General features: G+C 49.0%; 2 protein-coding genes across 7 annotated transcripts in view; one reads left to right on the forward strand and one right to left on the reverse strand.

Annotated features, from left to right (window-relative positions):
• The window catches only part of LOC126537170 (glutamate receptor 1-like), a 212,027-nt gene that overhangs the window by 62,575 nt on the left and 128,293 nt on the right, over positions 1–21,159 (reverse strand). The window lies entirely within an intron of this gene.
• The window catches only part of LOC126537186 (uncharacterized), a 456,401-nt gene that overhangs the window by 23,150 nt on the left and 412,092 nt on the right, over positions 1–21,159 (forward strand). For 2 of the 3 annotated variants that reach the window (XR_008613656.1, XR_008613657.1), the window contains exon 1: positions 414–672. The exons of the other annotated variant lie outside the window; for it this stretch is intronic. The gene's annotated coding sequence lies outside the window, so the exon portion shown is untranslated. Of the gene's footprint in view, positions 1–413; positions 673–21,159 lie in introns of those variants that run through there. 3 annotated transcript variants of the gene reach the window in all.

Below are 21,159 nucleotides of genomic sequence, written 5' to 3' on the forward strand. Positions count from 1 at the left end.
CCGGCCGTCGCTCCGAGCGACGTGAATGATCGCGTTATGCGAACTTCCTGTTGTCGCATGTATCCCGTACCCCTTGTCAACAGCTAAGTCACGGTTATGATCCCGCCTAACGTGGACGCCCCCCACGCGCGGCGCAGTTCCGCGACACCGGCGAAAAGTGGACGCTCCACTACATTTCAGCGTCACGGTGTAGTCAGCGCCGGTCCCGGAAACCCCGGCGCTTCGGTGACAGAGGTAATTGGCGCCATCCATTAGGAGGGCGGGAAAGCAACTTCACTTCCCTTGCACGGCCTCCTAGATCTGCGCACACCCGCGCGCGCCGATCTAGGAGGCTGTGTCCTTTCGCTCCTCCTCTAAACTCCTCTCCCCTTGCCCTCCCTCGCAACTCCCTCACTTTCGACTGTCTCCGCGCGCGCCTGCCTGCACGGCGCTAGCTTAGCCCGCTGCATAAAGTTTCATGTTTCGTTATCTGCTGTTATCGGGAAACGTGCGCTGCTGTGCGTCACCGGCGTGAGCAGTGTCTTCAGTTTGGTGGTCCTCGATAGCTGTGTGCTTGTGCTCCGCGATGTTTCACCCTTTCCACGACTTGCACCGCTCGTGCATCGTGCAGTGGTGCACAAATACCTCTAAAACAAGCCCTGCAAGGTTCTTCCGAGTGCCTAAAAACAACAGGTGAGCGCGCAGACCCAAGGACATTAGATGACGCATGCATGTTCATCAACACGGCCCTGTGCATGTGTATGCTCCCTGAGTCTCCGGACATCGTTGCGCCTTGATTGTGCTACATTTCCCTCTTACCGGTAGAGAAAGCTGACAAATAGATGTTCCTCCTCATTGTCACCTGGTCTGTATGACTTGTTTTTCTGTGCCAAGTCTCATTCTGCAACTTCAGTAACTCACCCAACTTTCCATTCCGCCCTCAGTGCTTTTTATGTGTGTCAGCGTTTTACAAACGTACTAACAGCTGAAAAATTACTGTTCGTGTTTATGTATTATCCCAGTAATTGCCGATGGAAAAACCGCGTGAACAACCTTCATGTGTTGGCATGATACGCTTTTTTTCTGGAAAGCATGAGCCTTGCAAGTGTCCTATATGCGATTATTGCAGTTCGTCTTTATTACACAAAGGAGTGCCCAGTAGGTATGATTTAGTGCCTTAAGTGACACAATTTTGCTGCTAAGCATTGTATTCGTGGTGAAAGAAAAGTCGTGTTGGCTTATTTCAACTGGTCTTTGATTGAAGAATAGGCCTTTTCGCGAATGGTTTCTATGTGTGGCTGCAAAAGCTGACTATACCTTCTGCTCCCCCTTGCCACCGTTACTCAAGTTGTGGCCAAGTGCAAGATAATGTGATAACGTATATTTCTGTCTTTAGTACAATGTTATTTTTTTTCTGCTGTCTTTTTCATTTCTTTCAGTAGTAATGAACATGTGACGCATTTCATATAGTTTTGTGCATGTTCATAAGTAAGTTCTTGCTCTTTTTTCTTCGTATGGCTGCCAATAAAACAATCTTAGCATTTTATTCTATTTTTTAGGTATTTTACGTGTCATTGTTTTTCCGATTAGCAGTGAATTTTCCCTTTCTTTAGTTGTCATGACAATGTCATACACGTCGTCCAGTTTTGTGCAATATCTCAGTGAGTATATCAAAAGCTCTCAGTGCGCATATCAGAAGCTCTTCTACACTATCGTCTTTAGGTCATTATATAAAAATCTTTTATATGTGTGTACATGAAACGGCCTTCGCGTTTTCTGGAGTTTAATTTTTATTTTGTTATTACACTGTCTCTGAACTTTTGTGTTGTTTGGTAGTCATGCACATGTCATGCATTCTTCACTTTTGTTCATTTTTTGAGCATGTATCCTACCAAGTTATGCGAAAATATTTGTTTTCAGAAACGGAAGTCAATAAAACGAGGGTAAATATCTGTTGTGTTGAAAGGGGAATTTATGTATGTTGTGGCATATTCTGGCATTCTCGAAGTATGGATAAGACTGCGTGCGTGCTAACGCAGAAAGAACCCACGGCGCACCACGCGCCAGTTCACAAACAATGCCTGGGGTAGGGCGTGCGTACGACAAAAAAATAAAGAAAAAAATAACACGCACCGCGGACAGGCAAAAAGAAAGCAAAAGCGAAGGTGCGTGGAGCATGGGAAAGGGTGGAGAGGGAGCGGAGTGGGTCGTCATAGTAAAAACAAAAAGAAAAAACAAAGATCGCTAGGGTGAGGAGGCTAGGGGTAGGAGGCACCGCGCGGCTGCTGTTCCTGTTGGCATGACAACGTAAACAATCATGTGCGCTGCCATTTTGCCAAAGTATCGCCCTCTTGCTAGGGCCGTAACTGAAGGGGACCTTGGCGCTAGCGTCGAAAGAGCGTCTGCTTGAAAACAGCCAATAGCAGCCATGCGGAGATTCATCCCTGGGGTCAGCGTGCCCGACGGCTGACGTGGTAATAAAACATATTTCTTCTCACGCTAGAGCCGCTGGACAAGAGTGCATCGCGCGCTAGCTTGACTGGCCGGCAGACATGCTGGCCTATCGTTCGGATGCACTGAAGGGAGCGTGCCATGTCTTTGCACTTTGTACCTTCGCCAAAGAAAAAAAAAAAAAAACGCTCACTCGCCGCGCAGTTGTGCGCAAGCTTTGCTGCAACAGCCAATCTACACGCTGCTGCTGGCCACAGTAAACAGAGCAATGCAGGGGGCAATTTTTCGGCGATCCAAGGAATCCAGGCGTCGCCGGCGGGACGCATCAGACTTCGCCCGCCACTGTTTGGCATGCTCGAAAAGCCGGACTATAACCACGTGGCATTGAAGATAGTTACTCCTGCTGTATTGCAGACCCGGTTTAGACTCTAGGGAGAGGACAAAATTTTATTAATTTCTTTATTACGCAATCGCGATATCGAGGCCAGACAGATACCCAGCCGGCCAGGACAATGTGGGTGTGGGTCGGCAGACAAAGAATGCTCTCGCAACAAAAGAGAGACTCCTTTTCAATCATGACGAATTCAGTGATTAGATGCAGTACTATTTGACATGCGCTGCTTAGTCAGTATGACCAGGTAGGATGTGAGGAAACATGACCGTTTTATTTATTTTTTTTGCTTTTTTTTTTGCATTGCGCCATGTGCGATATCCATCGGAAAATGCACGCGGGAGTCTACCGAGCACAGCAAGACTAGGATCCGGCTGCGGTCGTATTCATTTACTCCTTCGTATAAGCCTCCTTTCACAATGCAGCCTTCAACGACGACGAGGCGTGCGCTATTTCAAGCCAGGCGATTTTTCTTGTTTCACAAGATTAACGTTCGAACCATATCAGCGTAGCGGAGGCCGATGTTCGCAATTACCAGAACTGGGTTTCTCAGCGTATTTCGTAATCAACGCGTATGAAAATTAAAACACTACACTGGTAATGGCTTCTGGCTGCATATTCTTCAAAAAAAGAAAATATGTGACACGCAATACTATATACTCTGCGGCGCAGGAACCGAGTATGAAGTTGCGTAAGAATTTGAAAATATAAGTCCCCTGAAGAAAGCTCGCGCCAGCGCATAAATTGTCCACGTTAAAAACTAGACACACCGTGTAATCAGGAGACAGGAAAAGTTATGCAATTGGAAATTGGGTTAATAATCGCGCTACACCGTTCTCAAAGAACATTGCTAAATAATATGACCGGACGACCATTGGTCAATCAATTCCAAGCCCGTGTTGGATTAGCTCATCTTCAAGGGCTTGTTTGTAGGTTATTTCGATTCAGCCTGCATGTATTTTCATTATCCACTCGAAAGACTGATTCACATGCTACGTTCACATTTGCTTCTCCGCAGCACGAAAATGGTGCAATATTCTAGAAGCTAAATCTGTCGCATTAGTCAAAGTCTACCCCGTACCTTCGCTGTGTGTTACAGCTTGCGTGACATTATGGGCATGTGAAAGTCGACACCCCCCCCCCCCCCCAATTTCAATTATCAAAGCACCAGTCATTGTAGTGGCACATTATTACAGCCCAAAAATACGATTGTCAAGGAGGCAGCCAATCACTAAAAGCTGTTGCGCCGGCGGAGACCCTGCAGAGCCTCACCAGCAAGAAGTGTGATTCATGCTCGCGTCGACCGGCCTATTGGATGGACAGCCGCAAGGAACGATCGAGAGATCACACTAACGTGCCGGTGAATATTCGAGTGCTGCTACGATGGCCGAGCTCTGGCCTCTGTTACGCCAGCGAGTGGGACGCGTCACCACAGCTAACAACATGATTTCAAGGTCTCTGCCAACTTTGAGCCACTGTGGTGACTGATCGCAGCGACGAGCAGGAAGACACCAAGAGTCATTGTCCGGTCGCTCTGAGCTAAGCCAGTGTTCTAGCCAATCGCGGTTGTCAATATTGTATAGTTGTCAAGGCGCAGGCCGACGTCGGCGCCTTGTTACGGGGAAACAGCATTGCGAATACGGCCACCGCGCTCGTAACTTACAAAGGCTGCTTTTATTCAGTTCTACTCCATTGCTGCTCTATGTGCAGCGCCCATTGGCCACGTTCGGAGATCCTGGGCACGGAACTAACTTGGAGCCAGTAACGAAGCTCCGAAAGTATCAGCCTTGAGTACAATCGAATTAAAATCGTCTGATTTCACTTCGGGTTAGCTGGCGCGAGCCACACCGCTTGCGTAACACTTCGGTGCTTCTGAAGGCGTATATGTGGTTTCGTAACACCCTGCGCTCCCTTCGTTTCTTTTTAGTTTTTCAAATAGAGTAGGAAGGGAGATAAAATAATGCGCAGGTGAAGGAAAGAGAGCGAAAGAGCCGATTTGCAGCGACGCATGAAGAAATCAGTGCCGGGGTGCGGATGCTTCATTACCTCGGCGCACAATCAATACCGAAGCGATCAGCGACACGCTGCCTGGCGAGCTCGCTAAGCTGTAGGCGCTGCCCTCCGAGGCTGGCTGCGCGCGCTCGCGCTTTTCGAGGACTGGCTGGACACGCCGTTAATTACGGGGCCGGCGGACGCCACCCAACGAGGAAGCCGCCGAATGAGGAAGCCGCCCGGCCGATATACGCGTTGCGCGGCGGCAGCGGCGGCCCGTGGTGGGGCATGGGGGGGGGGGGGGGGGGGGGGGGGGGGGGGCGGGCGCGCTAACGCTTTCCGCCGATAGCGCGCCGTGCACTTGCACCCTCGTCGCCCGCGCAAACGCCCGCACTAGATCTGTCGCACTCGCGCGTCTGTGGTGCGCCTGCCTTGCTTGCCGTGGAATTCTGCGTGGCAGTCGAACGCGGAATGCGCCGAATGCGCTCGTGACTTTTCGGCATAATGCCAACTTTCGCAATACCGAATCGGGAGCGCCGAAAAGTTGGCAGGGTTAGAATGGCGAAGCGCTAGAAATTTTCGTTGGAAAAGAGAGCGGAGAGGAGAGGGCAACCGGTCGTGTGTATCCGTTAACCGTTATTCTTTTTTAACGACTTTTTGGTGAGGCTTCATTTCCGCCGCCGCGGTTTGTGCAGTGAACGCTGAGATTAGCGAACATCGCGCATGAGTCGTGTGGGTAACGCTTGAGGGAGGAGTTCGCCAACCCGCTGGTTTGAGTGTGCGGTACAGAGCAGCTTCCGCCTCCCAGGAGCGTGCAAAAGTGGGCGAACGTGTTGCCTGTAGGACAAGTGTTTAAAAAAGTAAGTTAATTTAGTGGTTTTAAGTGCGACATCCACAATTTCATGATGAGGCAGGCCGTAGTAGGGCACTCTGGGTTAATTTTTTCACCATCAGGAGTTCTGCACGGTGCACCTAAATCTATGTACACGAGCGTTTTGAATTTCGCCCCCGTCGAACATCGGAATGAATAAAAATAAAAATGGGATCTTTAAATTATCCCAAGTTTCTCGTGCCATCGGTAGCGTATTAAAGGCATAGTGCGTCAGCTCGGCCGGCATGATTAGCTTTTTTTTTTTTTTTTTTTTTTTTGCTTAGAAAGAGAGAGCTAGAGATTTGTGCGTGTGTGTGTTGGACAGAGAGAAAAATCAAGAATACAAGTGAGTCAGTGAATGTGTGTATTTCTGACGTTTATCTCTCTTACTCACCTACGTTTTTAAAATATTTCTTTTGTATTTTTGATCCCAAACACTTTCCACGCTCGAATATAGCTACAACAACTTCAACAGCCTTCATTATTATGTTTATTTCTCTAGCCCACCTGCCGCCATTTTTTCGGTCTAATACTTTAAAAGCAGGTGCATTTTTACAGTGACATGTATCGAAGTTTATCTCAGTTAAGCATCTGTACGTTACATGTCGGGTCCCCCAATCTGTGTTCATGGCAGAAGTCAGATCACAGTATGCTGGTGTTACATATACAGCTATGTTGCGGTAGTATCGCCCTGGGTTATTCTAGGTTCTTTTCCGAAAAGCGCCATCGTCATGACCATTAAGAAAGGGTGGAGGAAGGCTGAAGCCATTCAAGCCTGATAGAAGAGTCACGTGCCCATGATTGTGAAGCAGAGCTAGCACAACGAGCACAGCGCACCGAGGAAGGCCGAGCTCGACACACCACTAGGCAGCGCCAAATACCAGCGAAGCAGAGCTACGATGACAGAGCTTGCAAATCAACTAAAATAGACAACTTCGTGCCCGAAAGAGAGAGAGAGAGAGAGAGAGAGAGAGAGAGAGACAGACAGACAGACAGACAGACAGACAGACAGACAGACAGACAGACAGACAGACAGACAGACAGACAGACAGACAGACAGACAGACGGACGGACGGACGGACGGACGGACGGACGGACGGACGGACGGACGGACGGACGGACGGACGGACGGACAGCAAAGGGGAAAGGCAGGGAGGTTAACCAGAGGGGAAGATCCGGTTCGCTACCCTACGCTGGGGCGAGAGGGGAGGGGGAGGTAAAGTGATAACAAAGTAGAGATAAAGAAAGAAAGGAGCACAGACTTACAACCACAGTCGGTCACTGTCGCCGCATACTGTTGCCGCACAGCACAGTAGCACTTGCAGCACTATAAACATCTATTCCGGCTGCAGCCGCTTGTCCAATTCTGTTGCTTTTAAAAACTGCAACAGTGCCTTCGTCGCCCTCTGCTGCGATGGCTTGTGATGGTGGCATTTTAAAATAAGTTCCTCTGTTAGAAGTCTTCGGTCAAAGAGCGCTATCGCGATTGCGAGCGATCGTTTCTGTAAATTATAGCGAGGACAGTCACAGAGAATCTCCTAGTTACCTCCTCGTTACCTCTTCGCTACCAGAGTCATCACACGAGGCGTCGTCGGCCCATCCGATTCGGAAAACAAAAGACTTGGTGAAGGCCACCCCTAGCCATATTCGGCAAAGCAGGGTAGCTTCGCGACGGCAGAGTCCAGCTGGAATGCAAAGGCGTAGAGAGGAGTCTTGCGCCACTGTCTACGGCTGCAGCTGTGCATCGTATCCGCTGCGTGCAAGCGTACGCCGCTGTTCGCCGAGACATCTTCTAGCCGCGAGACAGTCTAGGCATCCCGAGCATGTGCCAGGCTGGAATTCCAATCTTCGCAACAATAAAATAATCGCCCTGCGTGGGAGTTATGGGTATGAATAACCCAGTGGCCGAGAACCATACCAAGTTGGACTCAGTGAGTCAGCGTATCATTTCGGTAGGGTTTCCCATTTCACGTAGTTTTGTGGGCTTATGCGTGCCATTGCGCAGTACATCATAGTGCAGCGCTGTCCTGAACGTTCCTGTCGACATGGGCACACTTATCGCTAGCCGGCGTGTCAGCGCCAACGCGGGAAACTCCGCTAACGCGCGAATTCGCCGGATACTGCTCAGGAGGATATTTTACGTGGCCGTGGAAGTGTAAAAGGGAGAGAGAAGTTGCCGCCTTGCCGAGGGACAATTTTTTATACGAAACTTAATGCATTTCAACTAAATATGTTCACCCGCTTAGAGCCACACGACATATTCAGGCGGTTGCTTTAAGTGGCGGCTCTTATGGGCGGCAGTAGAGTGCTCGCTGAAAGGGTTCATACGCCGAGAAGTCAGGTCTGCAACCTCCGTGGCGCTAGCCAATTATAGGCTCCGCAGATGGCGAAGGCGATGTAAAAGGGAGCTAGCAGGAAAATCAGAATGGCGTTCACTACTGTAAGTCGTACCAGGACCTTGGAACAAGTGTTCTGTAAGACGTTCGGAAAAGTACCCTGTGCCAAAAGTACCCTTTTGTATAGATTATACAAACTCACGTTCAGATGCTCTATTTTTGATTACTTGTCGCATGCTAGAGGATAAAGCAGGAGCTCGTCCGTTTTGGCAATGAAGAAGTCGGAACGAAACGCTGTCTTGTTAAGATTCGATCAGGTGACGCTGAAGTATGTCAAAGCTTCGACGTGCACGCTTCTTCCGCACCAGTCACTCTAACACAGTATATCCCCCACAAGCCCATACCGTGACTTTTCAGCAATAACTTTTCCGGCTCACAACACGAGACTGGAATGGCCTGCCCACCCAAAGTTGCCACTATCATCGACCCACTTGCATTCAAGCGACTCATCGAAAATATCCCTTTGTAATTTGTAGTACCTTTCTTTGTCACTAACCCTCCACTCCCTCATGTAATGTCTCAACAAGAGACCTTTGAGGAAATGAATAAATAAATAAATAAACCTGAAATCGCATTGTCATACTTTTGTAGCGAAATAACGCATTCTTGTATAAAGTGCAAGCAATCGAGTTCGGGAAGAAAGAAATAGCACTACAAGGAAGAATAATCGAATGTACTAGGCTATTTTTTTTTAGTGTACTAACATGTAGTTGTGCGTCATATTCTAGGCATCACCGTCTGATACGTTGTGTACGTGATAGTACACAGCCCGATAGAGTGCAGAATAAATCTTTTCTTAGATTCTGCTGAACTTATGCAGCCAAATCCCTCCGCCGACAGTGCGATTTTGGCAGCAGCAGCTGAAGGTGGCTATATGATTTTTCTACGGAGTCAAATGGAGTGTCGTTTTTACGCTGTCCTGACTTTGTGTATAGCACTCATGAGAACTCCTGTATTCCATGGCGGTCAGTCTCCGCTCACAGTGACACGTGAGCGAACCATTCCTTTTTTATTCCATGCCGCGAAGGAAGCAAACCGCCCCCTCAGGAGCCATGAGGGGAGAAGCGTCAGCACAGCGCGATCCATCTAACGGCCTACATAGAGTACTTCCTGCCTACCCCGCCCGTGTCTCTTTGGTTTACAATGGACTGCACCGGAACCTTTCACCTCCCCGGTGCTCACTTTCCCGCGTGTAGGCTGACATACGTGTCGCCGTGACGTTAAAGTGACCATCTGTATAACCCGAGCTGGTAAGCCGGCTGCTTCTCGCTACTCAGTTTGTATTCACTGATGATTTCCCCATCGGGATTGTGCGCGGCTAGCCAGGTTTGTTTGAAGTTTTACTTACAAATGTAATGAATGGCCCGCGGGAGTGCGCGAAGTTCGCATACTGCCGTTTCTCAAGTTTGAACCGGACCGGAGCTGTCAAGCAGGCGCGGGGGAAAACGCCGTGCGCGGAGCGGGGAAATTTATTGCTTGTCTCGACACTCTCGCAAATGACAACTACAGTTCAGTGTTGTTCGTTCGCGCTTTTCCAACAGTGACTGCGCTGTTTCATGTACCTCAGTAAGTAGTGTTAGATCTTTTGTGCCTTTCTTTTCTTGTTAGATATTTTGCGTCTTTGTTCTTCTTCTTCTATTCTTTTTTTTTTTTTTTTTGCTACCAGTTGTGCTAAGCTTGAGGTGAGGTGTCCATAAGGCGAGGTGTTCATCGTTGCTCTTGCAGCCGTAAATGATGTTCTTACTTTGCTCAAACGTGTAAAGTTAACTTTCAAAAGCGTGCATGAAATCTGCCCGATGGTTTCATATGTGGCTCCAACCTCGGATGCTACAGCTCGCACAGTCAGCCATTCCAATGAGTGTGACGCGGTCAATCTTGAGACTAGTCATCTCCAAAGTGCATGTTGGATGGTATCCTCGTGTCTAGGAATGGGATACAGTAAGTGTTTTCTGTGATCGACTGGCCCATGCGAACGTCTTTTCATGTGTCTTTGACCTGTGAACATTTTTAGTCCGTTTTAACATATGGCTTGCGCTCACCGCAGGAACATGAACTTTACAATTGTCATTACGACAATGTGGAGTTTGTCCACGTTAAACGTCGATAAGTGCACATTTCACAAACATGGCGGGAAGCATGAGCCTTCGATTGTGTTGTGAAATTTGTTCGTGGAAAAACAAACATAAAGGGACCATTTTCGTCTATTAGTTACGGAAATGTGTTACGTATCAGCAGTCCTAATGCGTTGTGCGCTCGTGCGCAATTTCAGCAATTCAAAGCTCTAACCCTTTACTTGTACATACTGCCATTTACAACACCGGTGACCTAGACGGCAGCAGCAGCGTCGGTAGGGACATCTTGTGATGTTTTAATCCACGGTAATAGAAGCGTGTTTGTGCTGCGCGACTGTTCTCGTCGAACAAAAAAAGAAAGAAGGAAAAGATAGCCGCTATACAGTGCGTCACTGATTGTCCTGCTGCCGATGCCTTTACGCCAGCAACTATGTAGGACATGACCCGTTGCGGCAAAAATAGTTGGGCGCCCTCTGGTTAAACTCCGAGTTGCAAGGGGGCTCCACCAATGTCGCTGCACAGGTCAACGTCTCCGGTGTTGCTTATACGAAAACACTCGCGATAAGGTAAAGCTATCTATTGACACGGTAAAGCATACGTACTGTACGTGGCCTCTCTTCTTGAGATAGGGATAGGCCGTGAAATCTCTTGAAACGAAAGCAACGTTTACATTAATTTAACGGTAGCACATCGCATCAATCTTTTCTAACGCTTCAAATTCATACATAAACTGGCATGACAAGCTAAATCCGGCCACACTTCTGTGTCAACGCAGCCAAAGCTATGGAGACGAAACACACATTTTCTTGCTGCGCATTTGCATTTAGTCCGCGCATGTAAGCTACGTTTGTTTAAAGCAAGCCATACGAATTTATATTTTTTTTCAAGATTGATTTCATAAGAAACAACAAGCTTGTTTAGTAAAAATATTTCTCTTTTTGCTGTTCCTAGTTTTCTGGTTTCCTGGTGTCAATGTCTCGTTTTCCTGGCCCTGTAAATCGCCGGCAAAACGTCAGACCTACTTGGCGTGGTAACACGAAAGCAGAAGTTCCGCATGTGCGACTGCGTGCGCGTAGCTTTGGCTGTGCTGCCAAAGAAAGCTGTCGTCGGGTGCAGAAAGAGGCGCCGCCTTAATGCGACAGCTGGATTTATCGGCCACGAGGGTACCACTGGAAGTGCCGGCACAGCAATCACTCTTGCGGTCAAAAGTTGGGTCACGTGACCGAGAGCGTGGCCGTGGCCGAGAGCGCGCGCGGTGATCTTATACCGCAATTTAGGGAGTTTATTAGAGCGAAGCTCTCAGGCAACCGTTCCTGCGGTGAGCGTCGGCGTCCTACCTCGTAGCCGAGCGAACGAGCACAGCGAAGGATAAGAGCGAACACGGAGCGCAGCGGGAGACGAAAGACGGTGATGGCGAAGAGAGCGCGTGGATGAAAGCGCAGGAGGATGCTGCAGCGGTACCATGGAGCTGAAAGTAGAGGAGGAGGATATGGCGAAAGCGTGAGGAGAAAAGCGTAGTGCCACGCCCGAAGTGCTTTACGACGACGAATTCTACAAGATGGCGCCAGAGTAGCACGCGTCACCTGTATGAAAGCAAAGCGCTGCATGAACGGAGGTCCGTCTGCGGCGGCTGCTGCGAATCGCGCCCACACGTCAGAATTGGCGAGGCAGTTCAGAAATACTTCGCTCCGTTTGCAACGTGACATAGGAGACAGGTTGTCCACGCCAGCCAATATATCGCGATATGAAAACACGTAAACAGCTGCGCTCAAATTTCGCATTAGGGAGTATCGTAATCGTCAGTGAATTTCTTTTTTTATTTCACTTGTTCATAGATGTTGCCTCTTGTCGTTGAAGAGCACTGATTGCCCTAGTAGAGCAGAAAAATGTTGTTCGGGGCCGTCTAGATTCTCTTTATTACACGCTAATCGGGGAATCATCATTATCATCATCATCATCATCATCATCATCATCATCATCATCATCATCATCATCATCATCATCATCCTAGCTACGCCCACTGCAGGGCAAAGGCCTCTCCCATACTTCTCCAACTACCCCGGTCATGTACTAATCGTGGCCATGCTGTCCCTGCAAACGTCTTAATGTCATCCGCCCACCTAACTTTCTGCCGCCCCCTACTACGCTTCCCTTCCCTTGGAATATATCCAATCAAAGCCGGGATTTATTCTTGTTTTTGTAGAATAGTTTTTTATATTTTTTTAATGCAGCGACAAGACACAGTACATCCAAAAGTAAACTGGTCAGAGCTTTTCCGACAGCCTGAATGGGTTAAGTATCCTTCATAGGAATTTTGAAATCAGGAAGTTAACTTACTGCGAAGGATTGTTAGCTTTCAAGACGCGGCCAGGTTACGCCCGTTGATAGCGCTTGTCGTTGTGGAAAACAAATTATTTTACTATGTGACTTGCTTTTTCATTAGCAGCGTGAACAAACACACGCTTGACCGCTACATACTATAAACAGGAGGTAAAATTACGCAAATATTTTGGTTACAGTGGAATTAAATATGACCGCTACCCACGTTACCCACTACCCACATTACGGGCAGTCCAGAAAGCCCGCGATGTGGCTGAAGGGCTCGGCCTGACAGTCCCAACGTGGGAGCGACCCGCGTCAACCTAGGGTTGACCTTCTGGGCCAAGTAAAGTTATTCATACCATACCATACTACCCACATCATTTCCTAGTTTCCCTCTTCTTTTTTTCTTTTGTTCTCTTCGGGCGTCTCCTAATATAAGAAAAGAAAATTACAGCAATCTTCTTTTTCTCTGTCATATCGGACGCTGGGGCGCGTGCGGATGAGGCACTGCAACGCGGCACGATACGCTTCTTATGCAAATTAATAAAGGCGCCCGCTGATCCCTAACTCCTTGCATTCTGCGCGGCGATAACACTTCAAAAGGCCGCTACAGATATTTATTCATCACCCATATTGCGCGTAAGCTACGTAACGAAGATATTTGCAGCGGGATGCCGCATAATGGAGCCGCATTTGAAGGTGCTAGATGACCAAGGACAAAGATCTGACTGAACCGAACGATGCGATACAGGCGTGTGCGGACGTTGTACGCCAGAAGGCAGTAGTAGTAGTAGTAGTAGTAGTGGCAATAATAATAATAATATTAATAATAATAATAATAATAATAATAATAATAATAACGCGTGCGAGTAAATCTCGAACATCTACAATGTGATCTCTTCGCATATTCAAAGCAACTAAAGACCTCAGATTAACGACGTCAGTCGCTGTGCCACTGCATAACTGGCTTCATTTTTTTTTTTATTAAGGCGAGAGTCTTAACTGGCTCATACCCCCGATAGCCTCAAAAGAAAGAAAAAAAAGCGCGTCGTCTGGTCCAATGATACAAAATCTATCAGCTTGCAATGATGCAGCAATGGCCATGTGGGCTATCAGCAATGGCTCATATTTATTCATCGCCCATATTGCGCGTAAGCTACGAAACGAAGATATTTGCCTAAGCAAGCAAAAAATGCAATGGCTCATTTTTCTCGTAATCCAGATGCTACAAGCTCAGAACGCCGGATAAAAAACTACAAAAAGCCCTCGTTGCCTGGGCAGAAAGGGTCGCTCCTCGTGAGGGGCCATCCTTGGACTCGGGCCTGCCAGATAACTGAGCAGAATCTCAATAAAGTTGTTACCACCCCCACAAGCACTCAGCAAAGTGAAGCGTACAGTGCATACATTAACTGGAATCACGCATACAGCGAAAACAAACGCGGCGTCTAGTCGAACTATACAAAAAAAAAAAACACGTCGCCTTCTCAATGGCTCATACCCTGTAAGCAATGGCTCCTACCCCATGAGCACGCAAAATATGCAATGACTCATACTGTAAGGCTGAGGCTACAAGTGTTCGGCAAAGTGAATCGAACAGTGCATACATTCATTGGAATCACCGATGCAACGCACAAAACAGTACAAGTTTCAATGCCCTGCTGAGAGGGTGCAACTTAAAGTCGAAAAGAAACGTCGTTGGCTCGAGTCTGACCCCACTATACGAGCGCTCGAAGCCGCAGCTAAGCGTCAAAAACGAGCCGAAGAAGCCGAACTGTGAAAGCAGCAGCGCGACAATGCGAGACGGCGCATTGCCAACTGTGCAGCAGACTTTCACCTTCAGGTGTTACAGGAGTGCAACATGCTGCCGAACTTTCATGAACTGTATGCAAGCATATGTTTGTGCCTGTTAGACGGCGCCGGCTGCTCCACTTTCTTTAATTCGTCTCCTATATTTCTTTTTATGTAATCGACTGCTTCACATTTCTGAATGGAACTTGTTACTTCCTACTTTAAAATTTGCCACTGGGATTTAAGAACCGTTGAGCTACCGAAAATCTGCCATGCTTGTAGCTATTTCTGTAACAGTGCGTAGAACAATATCTGGCCCAAATTGGCACGGAGAAAGCCCGGACATTCTCATACAGCACACAAGTTTTTAAGTAAACCAGTGATCGAGTGTTCTCGAGAGAGAGAGAGAGAGAGATAGAGAGAGAGAGAGAGAGAATGAAACGCTACAACCACCCGAAATCTCGCAACAGTAGGGCTAAAAACGACGGCGCTGAAGCCGACGCACGGGCACGTGATTCAACTGCCATTCAGACACTGCGGGGAGGCGGCGCCGTGTTATGTCCTCGCAATCGTAAGCGGGGAAAGTCGCCTACACAATATTTACGTAAACGGCTAGCGCGTAACATCAAGTGGGAGACGGTGAAAGAGAGTCACCGCGGCGTTTGATTTCCTATCCACTCTGTTGGGGTCTCGGTGCTGGCGCCCGTTATTGCGAATGGGTCGCAAGCCCCAAGGGTAGCGTTGGCCTGGCGGCCTGGGGCACTGGAAGCATCCGAAGGTCCCGGCAAAGCAAGAGTAGACTGGTAACAGAACAACTTGTTTATTCTAACATAGCAAAAGAGCGGCCGGTCAGGTCGACCGAAGTGGAGAGACGGGAGAGCACGTAACTCAACAGTACAAATCGGAGCCTCTCTCCTGGCGTCCGGGGGCAGCTGCTCTTATACTCTCGGCGTCGCGGGCCAGAAGGAAGGTCACGGGAAGAGCCCACGCGACGGCGGAGCATGAGCCCACGACGGCGCGCACGGTCGAGCCGAGAGACATGGTGAGCCGAGTGTAGTGACGCATCGCCAACCCGCCGACGGACAGACCTCCTGGCTCCTCACTTGGGGAGCTCCGCTCCCCGGCTGCCGCGCTTTGACAAGCGTGGGCACACACACACACACGCACATACGAAGACACGTGGCACTGAAACACGCCTGGACACGCTTGGCGGGGAGGCGTTGCGGCGGCGTCGAACGGGCCAAAATGTCCGCCGCTTTGAACGAAGCCCCGGCGTCCGTTGCATCCGCGCCGGCATTACCGCGCGTTGTAGGCGAAACGTAACAACTCCGAGCCCGGGACGCGTTTGCTATAGAAACAGGCGCAAATTCGATTCGGATACCGGCGCACGAGGATTGATGCGTCAAAAACCCTAACTGCAAGCACTGGCGCATCGCAATATGATGAGGAACGAGGAAATGGAATGCGCTAGTGTCGCTTTCATGTAAATGCGGGATAAATTATTGTTCCGTTCTCTTTCTGTTCCACCTGCTGTAGTAGTATACGGAGCGACGACCAATGCCATGGCAGGCCCTATCGGTCTTCATTCTAACATCGGCGATTCAACGATTCACCACGTCGACAAAGTTGGGCACTTAATTGAACATTATACAAGATAAGGAACGCGTCAAATATGAAGCGGAGCGGCAGTCCTCAATAATTGCACTATACTCGGCAAACTTGTAATCTTGCCCGAAAGGTAAAAGAACAGAGCCCGTGTGTACGAAAAGCTGTTAGGGTAGGATCGTTCGTAGAGAACTTTCCAGCCAATCCTGATGCTGGGTGTATTTTATTAGCGAAGACGGCCAGCCAGTGGCCAAGAGTACTTACGAGTGAAGAGCTTTGCGAATTCGGCCCTAGATCCTTTCATATTTTTTTAGCCCGGTAGTAATAATGGCCACCGCTAGATTAGTGCGACAATACCTGATTTCAGATTTAATGTGTCCTATTTAAATTTTATGCTTTTTTGTGCAAGAGTGACAGAAAAAAAAGTTTTATGCTATTCGAACGGGTTAGCCGGCTCAAGGTGCGTGTTGTATCGCATGTTTAGAGAATTTCTCCTTTCTTAGCAAGGGCTCAAAAGAGAAAATAAAGATAAAGTTAGAATCTGGGGTTTACTTGCCAAAGCGACGATGTGATTACAAGGCACTACGTATAGTGGGAAACTCCAAAATAATTTTGACCATCTGCGTATCTTTAACTCGTACCGAAATCCATGCACATGAGCCTTTTTGTATGTCGCTTCTTGCATTTCGTCTTTCGTATCCGGCGCGAATTGGGTAGAATGGTTTTACTTCAAGGAGAAAAATCAGTGCTGCCTCCTTTTTTTCAGAGGAATGGCTCGGCTAGAATTTCACTAAAGTGTCATACGAAGCAGCATGTTATAGATTGTGCGCTCGCTCTCTGGCTTCTGCTAAACGTTTTTCCTTTTTCTGCAGTTGTTCTAAAAGCGCCTATACTAGAGCCGTCCTCTGTAAGCTAAAGCCGCGACTGCGCGAAAATCGAAAAAGATGCCGGTAAGCAGCACAAGCTACTCAGCATTTTTCTTCGTTGCTTTAAATATGCCATCAGCGTTACTCCTTCTCTGCGCAATATACTGCTTGCACGAAGTGAGCTTCCCAAGATTTCACTAAGAGCAGTTTACAAAAAGGCAACTCTGGCTCATCAATCTTCCATTAGAAGCGGTGGATTCAGGGTTCGCATCATCCACTTCATCTGCAAACTTCCTACCGCTACAAATTAAAAAAAAAATGAAGATTGCAGAACAGAGAGAAAGAGAGATGGAGACAAAAATCTTTACCTAAGAAGTGATAAACTGGGCAACAGAATACTTTTGTAGTCGGGATAAAAAGAACACTGGCCCATGCTACTTAATATGGGATCTTGAACAAGTAAAATCTCCAAGAAGACGCTGAAGAAGAAACATCGGGCTCGGGCTCGCTGTTTTTATCAGTGGCACACGCGTACGTGAATTCAAGCCAAATCCGACGTCCCCGTCTGTGAAAGAGACAAAACAGAAGATGGAGAGTGATGCGGGCCGGTAGGGATAAAGGATGCGGAAAAGGTAATCGAAGGGAAAGAGAACCGGGAAAATGAGGGTCGGCGGAACGGGGCATAAACATCGCCGCGCAGCTGAGGATCCGAAGAGCCATTTTGTCGTCGTCGTCTTTGGCAGGCGGGCCTGGCCAGTCGAGTTCGCCCACCTGATCACTGGCGTGAATGATCGATTCCCAGCACGCGCGTCTGCCTCTCCCCCGTGACCAAAAAAGAAAAAGAAGAAAGAAAGAGCTTCGAACAACCTCCGTGTAGGAGGCGCCACCGAACGATGAGAAGCGGCAGTGGCGATGCGGAGCTGCATGTGGTCGTCGCTTTCCTCTGACCTGCACCTTCCTTCAGTGAACCTCCTTGCCACGTCGACTACACTAAAGCGCGCCTCCGTTCTCTCTCCCCAATTCCCGCATTTTTTTTTTTCGTGGTCTCCCGCGCAAAAGACCAATCAAGGGGGAGAAATCGGCGGCGACTGCCGCCGCTACCGTGGCGTCTGGAAGGAGACCTCGCGGCGCGCCGGAGACTATTATCGCCAGCTGGCGCAGCCACTGGGAGTGCGGGGAGGAGCGTCATCTCTGGCGCGACCGACCGTGATGTGGCTTCCTTTCCTCATCCGGAGCGTTCGCGGAGCTACACGGTAGTTGCTGCGGCTGCCGCCCCCTCGGAGCTGGCTGCCTGTCGTCTGGGCGCATGTTGCCTTTTGTCCCCCTCTTCATTCCCTCTGCACAGCCGGCTTGCCTATCCTTTTTACAGCAGTGGTTGTTACGGGGATTCTCCGGTAGCATTAGCGGCTTATCGGGTAGTCAGGGGCCTTGTTTCTGCGGCTCACGGGTAATTACCGTCATCTTAAAGTCATGCCAGCGATAACAATACAAAATTGAAAGAAGCAAAGCACGTCTACTTGTGTTAAGCACAACGTTATCTGCTAAAGTTGACGCTCCGTTCAACTGAGCCATCGAAACATCGATGAGGTGCGCGCACTAAGGTGGAAGTTGTGTTGAGGCACTGATGTCGGTGCATAGAACAATTTTACAGCGTTAGCTTTTATGGGCTCGTTACCGTAGCCGTTTAGGTTCCCGATGTTGTCCGCCGCCGGTGTTCATCGCAGCTATTTCCAGAAATTAGAAAAAAAAAATACCCAGTTCCCGCCGGGATCCAACCCGGGTTCCCTGTGCGAGTCAGCTACTCTATACCACTACGCCACGCTAGCGCTTGCCAGCTGCTGCGGAAAAATGCCCTCTACAGGAGTCGATGTAGCGTCGATATGTGCGCACTTTTCAATGCAGTTGCATATTATTGCGCAAGGTGGCCCGCCATGTAGCAGTTTCATCGTACCGTGCCACTTGTCACGCGACGTGAGACGCGCGCCGCGTAGCGTCGATACGTGCAACTTTAGCATTGCCATTGCGTTGTATTCCACCAGGTTTCACAACCTGTAGCAGTTGAATCGTATCGTACCACGTGTCAAAGGATGTGACATGTGTGCCGCATAGTCTCGATACATGTGTTTACTATTCGGTGCACGTTATGGCGCATCCTCGCATGGTACGAACCGCTGTTGAAGAAGCGAATCGTAGAGCTAAGCGCGGCTGCAACCAGGCAACATCGGGCTCAGCAGACCACTATGCATAAAGCAGCACAAGCCGCAGCTCGCCGCCTACGCAAGGCGGACAGTTCAGTACGTTCTCAAAATTGTCTGCAAATTAAAACACTACTTTCCATATACTGTATACTTGCAGTTATCGTCTTGAAGCTATTTACCACGGCCTCCCATGGAGCACCTCCTCCAGCTTATGCAGTGACAGTGCTGCATGTGTGTCGCTCAGGCCTGTGACTTGTACAGCGAAGCTGTATACCTGTAACCTCCAATGCATTTGTCGTGCCCGTAGGCAATAACTCAACCAGTCACAGCGTGAGGCGTGCGCCATGTGCCCCGGTGGGTTCCTTGCAGCACCACGAGATGGCGCACCTCCACGGATTCGCGTCAGCGGGGCGCCAGCCGTGCGGGGAAAAAAATAACCAGAAAGCTCGCCTTCGCACATAGCGTTTGTCGCAAGCGTTTCCCGGTAAAGATTACGGTCGCATAAGCTGCAGTTGCCGTGAAGCGACAGCTGTAGCATACGAAGCAGGCAGTGACGTAACCACACTTTCGTATGTAAAAGAACGACCCGCCTAGTGACTGATTTCATTTATGTTCGGAGGGCGCTATGGAAAGGCCATGCGTAGTTAGGCTTCCCGAAGAGCAGCGCGAACACGATGAGTGGCGACGGGAACAGCAACGTTAAGGAAACACATGTGTCAATATGCAGAATGGCGTCCTGCTCAGGTTGGGTAGGACGCAGCGGTTCCTGGACAAAGCAAGCCAGGCACAGTCAGGACGCCTGGAAGAAAGTGTTCAACGTCTGTTGTCTCATTGCACGAAGTACACAGCGAAGAATCGGTAGTAGCAAGGCTTGCTTCCTCTCGACAAAACCGCCTGGTTAGGCAGGACTCTTCTTCGATGCAAGTTGCAAATAACAACAGGTAGGCGACTGAACGGTGTAACATCCTGTTTCTGTATTAAAATATCGCAACACCGCTATCGCCACTGCAGGGGACTTATCCTGGGCTATAAAGGAGGCTGCCGAGCCATTCTTTTGGGCTTATAGTAAGTGAAATTTTGTGCAGCATCTCTATTGCAATAACAAAAAAAAAAGAAACAGAAGCCCCGGGTCCAATTCTCAACCATGTTTTTAGAGCGCATCTCCTAGGCGGCCGTTTCTGTGCTAAGCGTCGGCGTCGTTCGGCGTCTTCAGCGTAACCGAGCAAACGAGCACAGTCAAGGATGAAAGAACGAACGCGGCGCACAGCGGCAGATGAAAGACGGCGAGAGCGAATAAGAGTGCGAGCAGGAAAGCGGAGGAGGAGAGTGTGGCGAAAGTGTGGGGAGGATAGCAGAGTGCTGCGTGAGACGTGCTCCACGACGGCGACAAGGCATGCGCGAGCGCGTCCTCCGATGCCATATAAGGAAACAAAGCGCTCGTGTGGGCTTCGGACCCACTGCGCATGGGCTACTCTGCCTGCGCCACTGCCGTTAGGGAATTCGCTCTGCGCGAGTAACTCATTCCCGTGTTGACGCTTTCTGTCTGGACAATGAGGGACGCAACCGGTGGAAATGCTTCGTCTGCCACTGACGCTAAACGAGGTGCCTGAGCAGAGGCTCAGTGGCGCCGCCAAGAACACTTTGTCATTCTGAATCAAATTCTTTGCCAAAATACATCGCGATTTCAAAACATCTAGACAGCTTCGCTCAAAATTCGCATTAGGGAGTATTGTAACTGTTCGCGATTTTTTTTTCTTGAGCGCTCTTCACCCTACGCTTTTGATAAGGACAGTGTCAGAAATGGCTTGATTGGTAAATTCAGCGCGAAGGATGAAAACAAGAAAACTCCATGGAGGTGTACAAAGACGTAAGCGAGCAATCACAAGAGGCAATTTGTACGATAAGAAAAATGGGGAAGGGGTGGGTAGTGTTTTTTATATTTGAGGCAAGAACTGGCTGCCGAAGGAGAACAACGCACAGGAGCAAATATTCGCAGTGAGATGAAGCATGTGTCTGCTGCAGCGACATTCCGGAGACGAATCGGCACATCGTAATGGAATGCCAAGATATTCGCCCAGCAAAAACCGTAGGGAACGTCCACCTTCCAGAAGAGCGGGTATTCAAAGCGCTCACTGATCAGCGCTCAAGATAAGCAACAGGGGGCTTACAGTATTGGTTGTAGAAATGCAAGAAAGAGATAAAGCCGCGTTCTCACAGGCTTAGGTAAC

The sequence above is a fragment of the Dermacentor andersoni genome, chromosome 4, assembly GCF_023375885.2.
Source record: "Dermacentor andersoni chromosome 4, qqDerAnde1_hic_scaffold, whole genome shotgun sequence".
In the NCBI taxonomy this organism is placed as follows: domain Eukaryota; kingdom Metazoa; phylum Arthropoda; class Arachnida; order Ixodida; family Ixodidae; genus Dermacentor; species Dermacentor andersoni.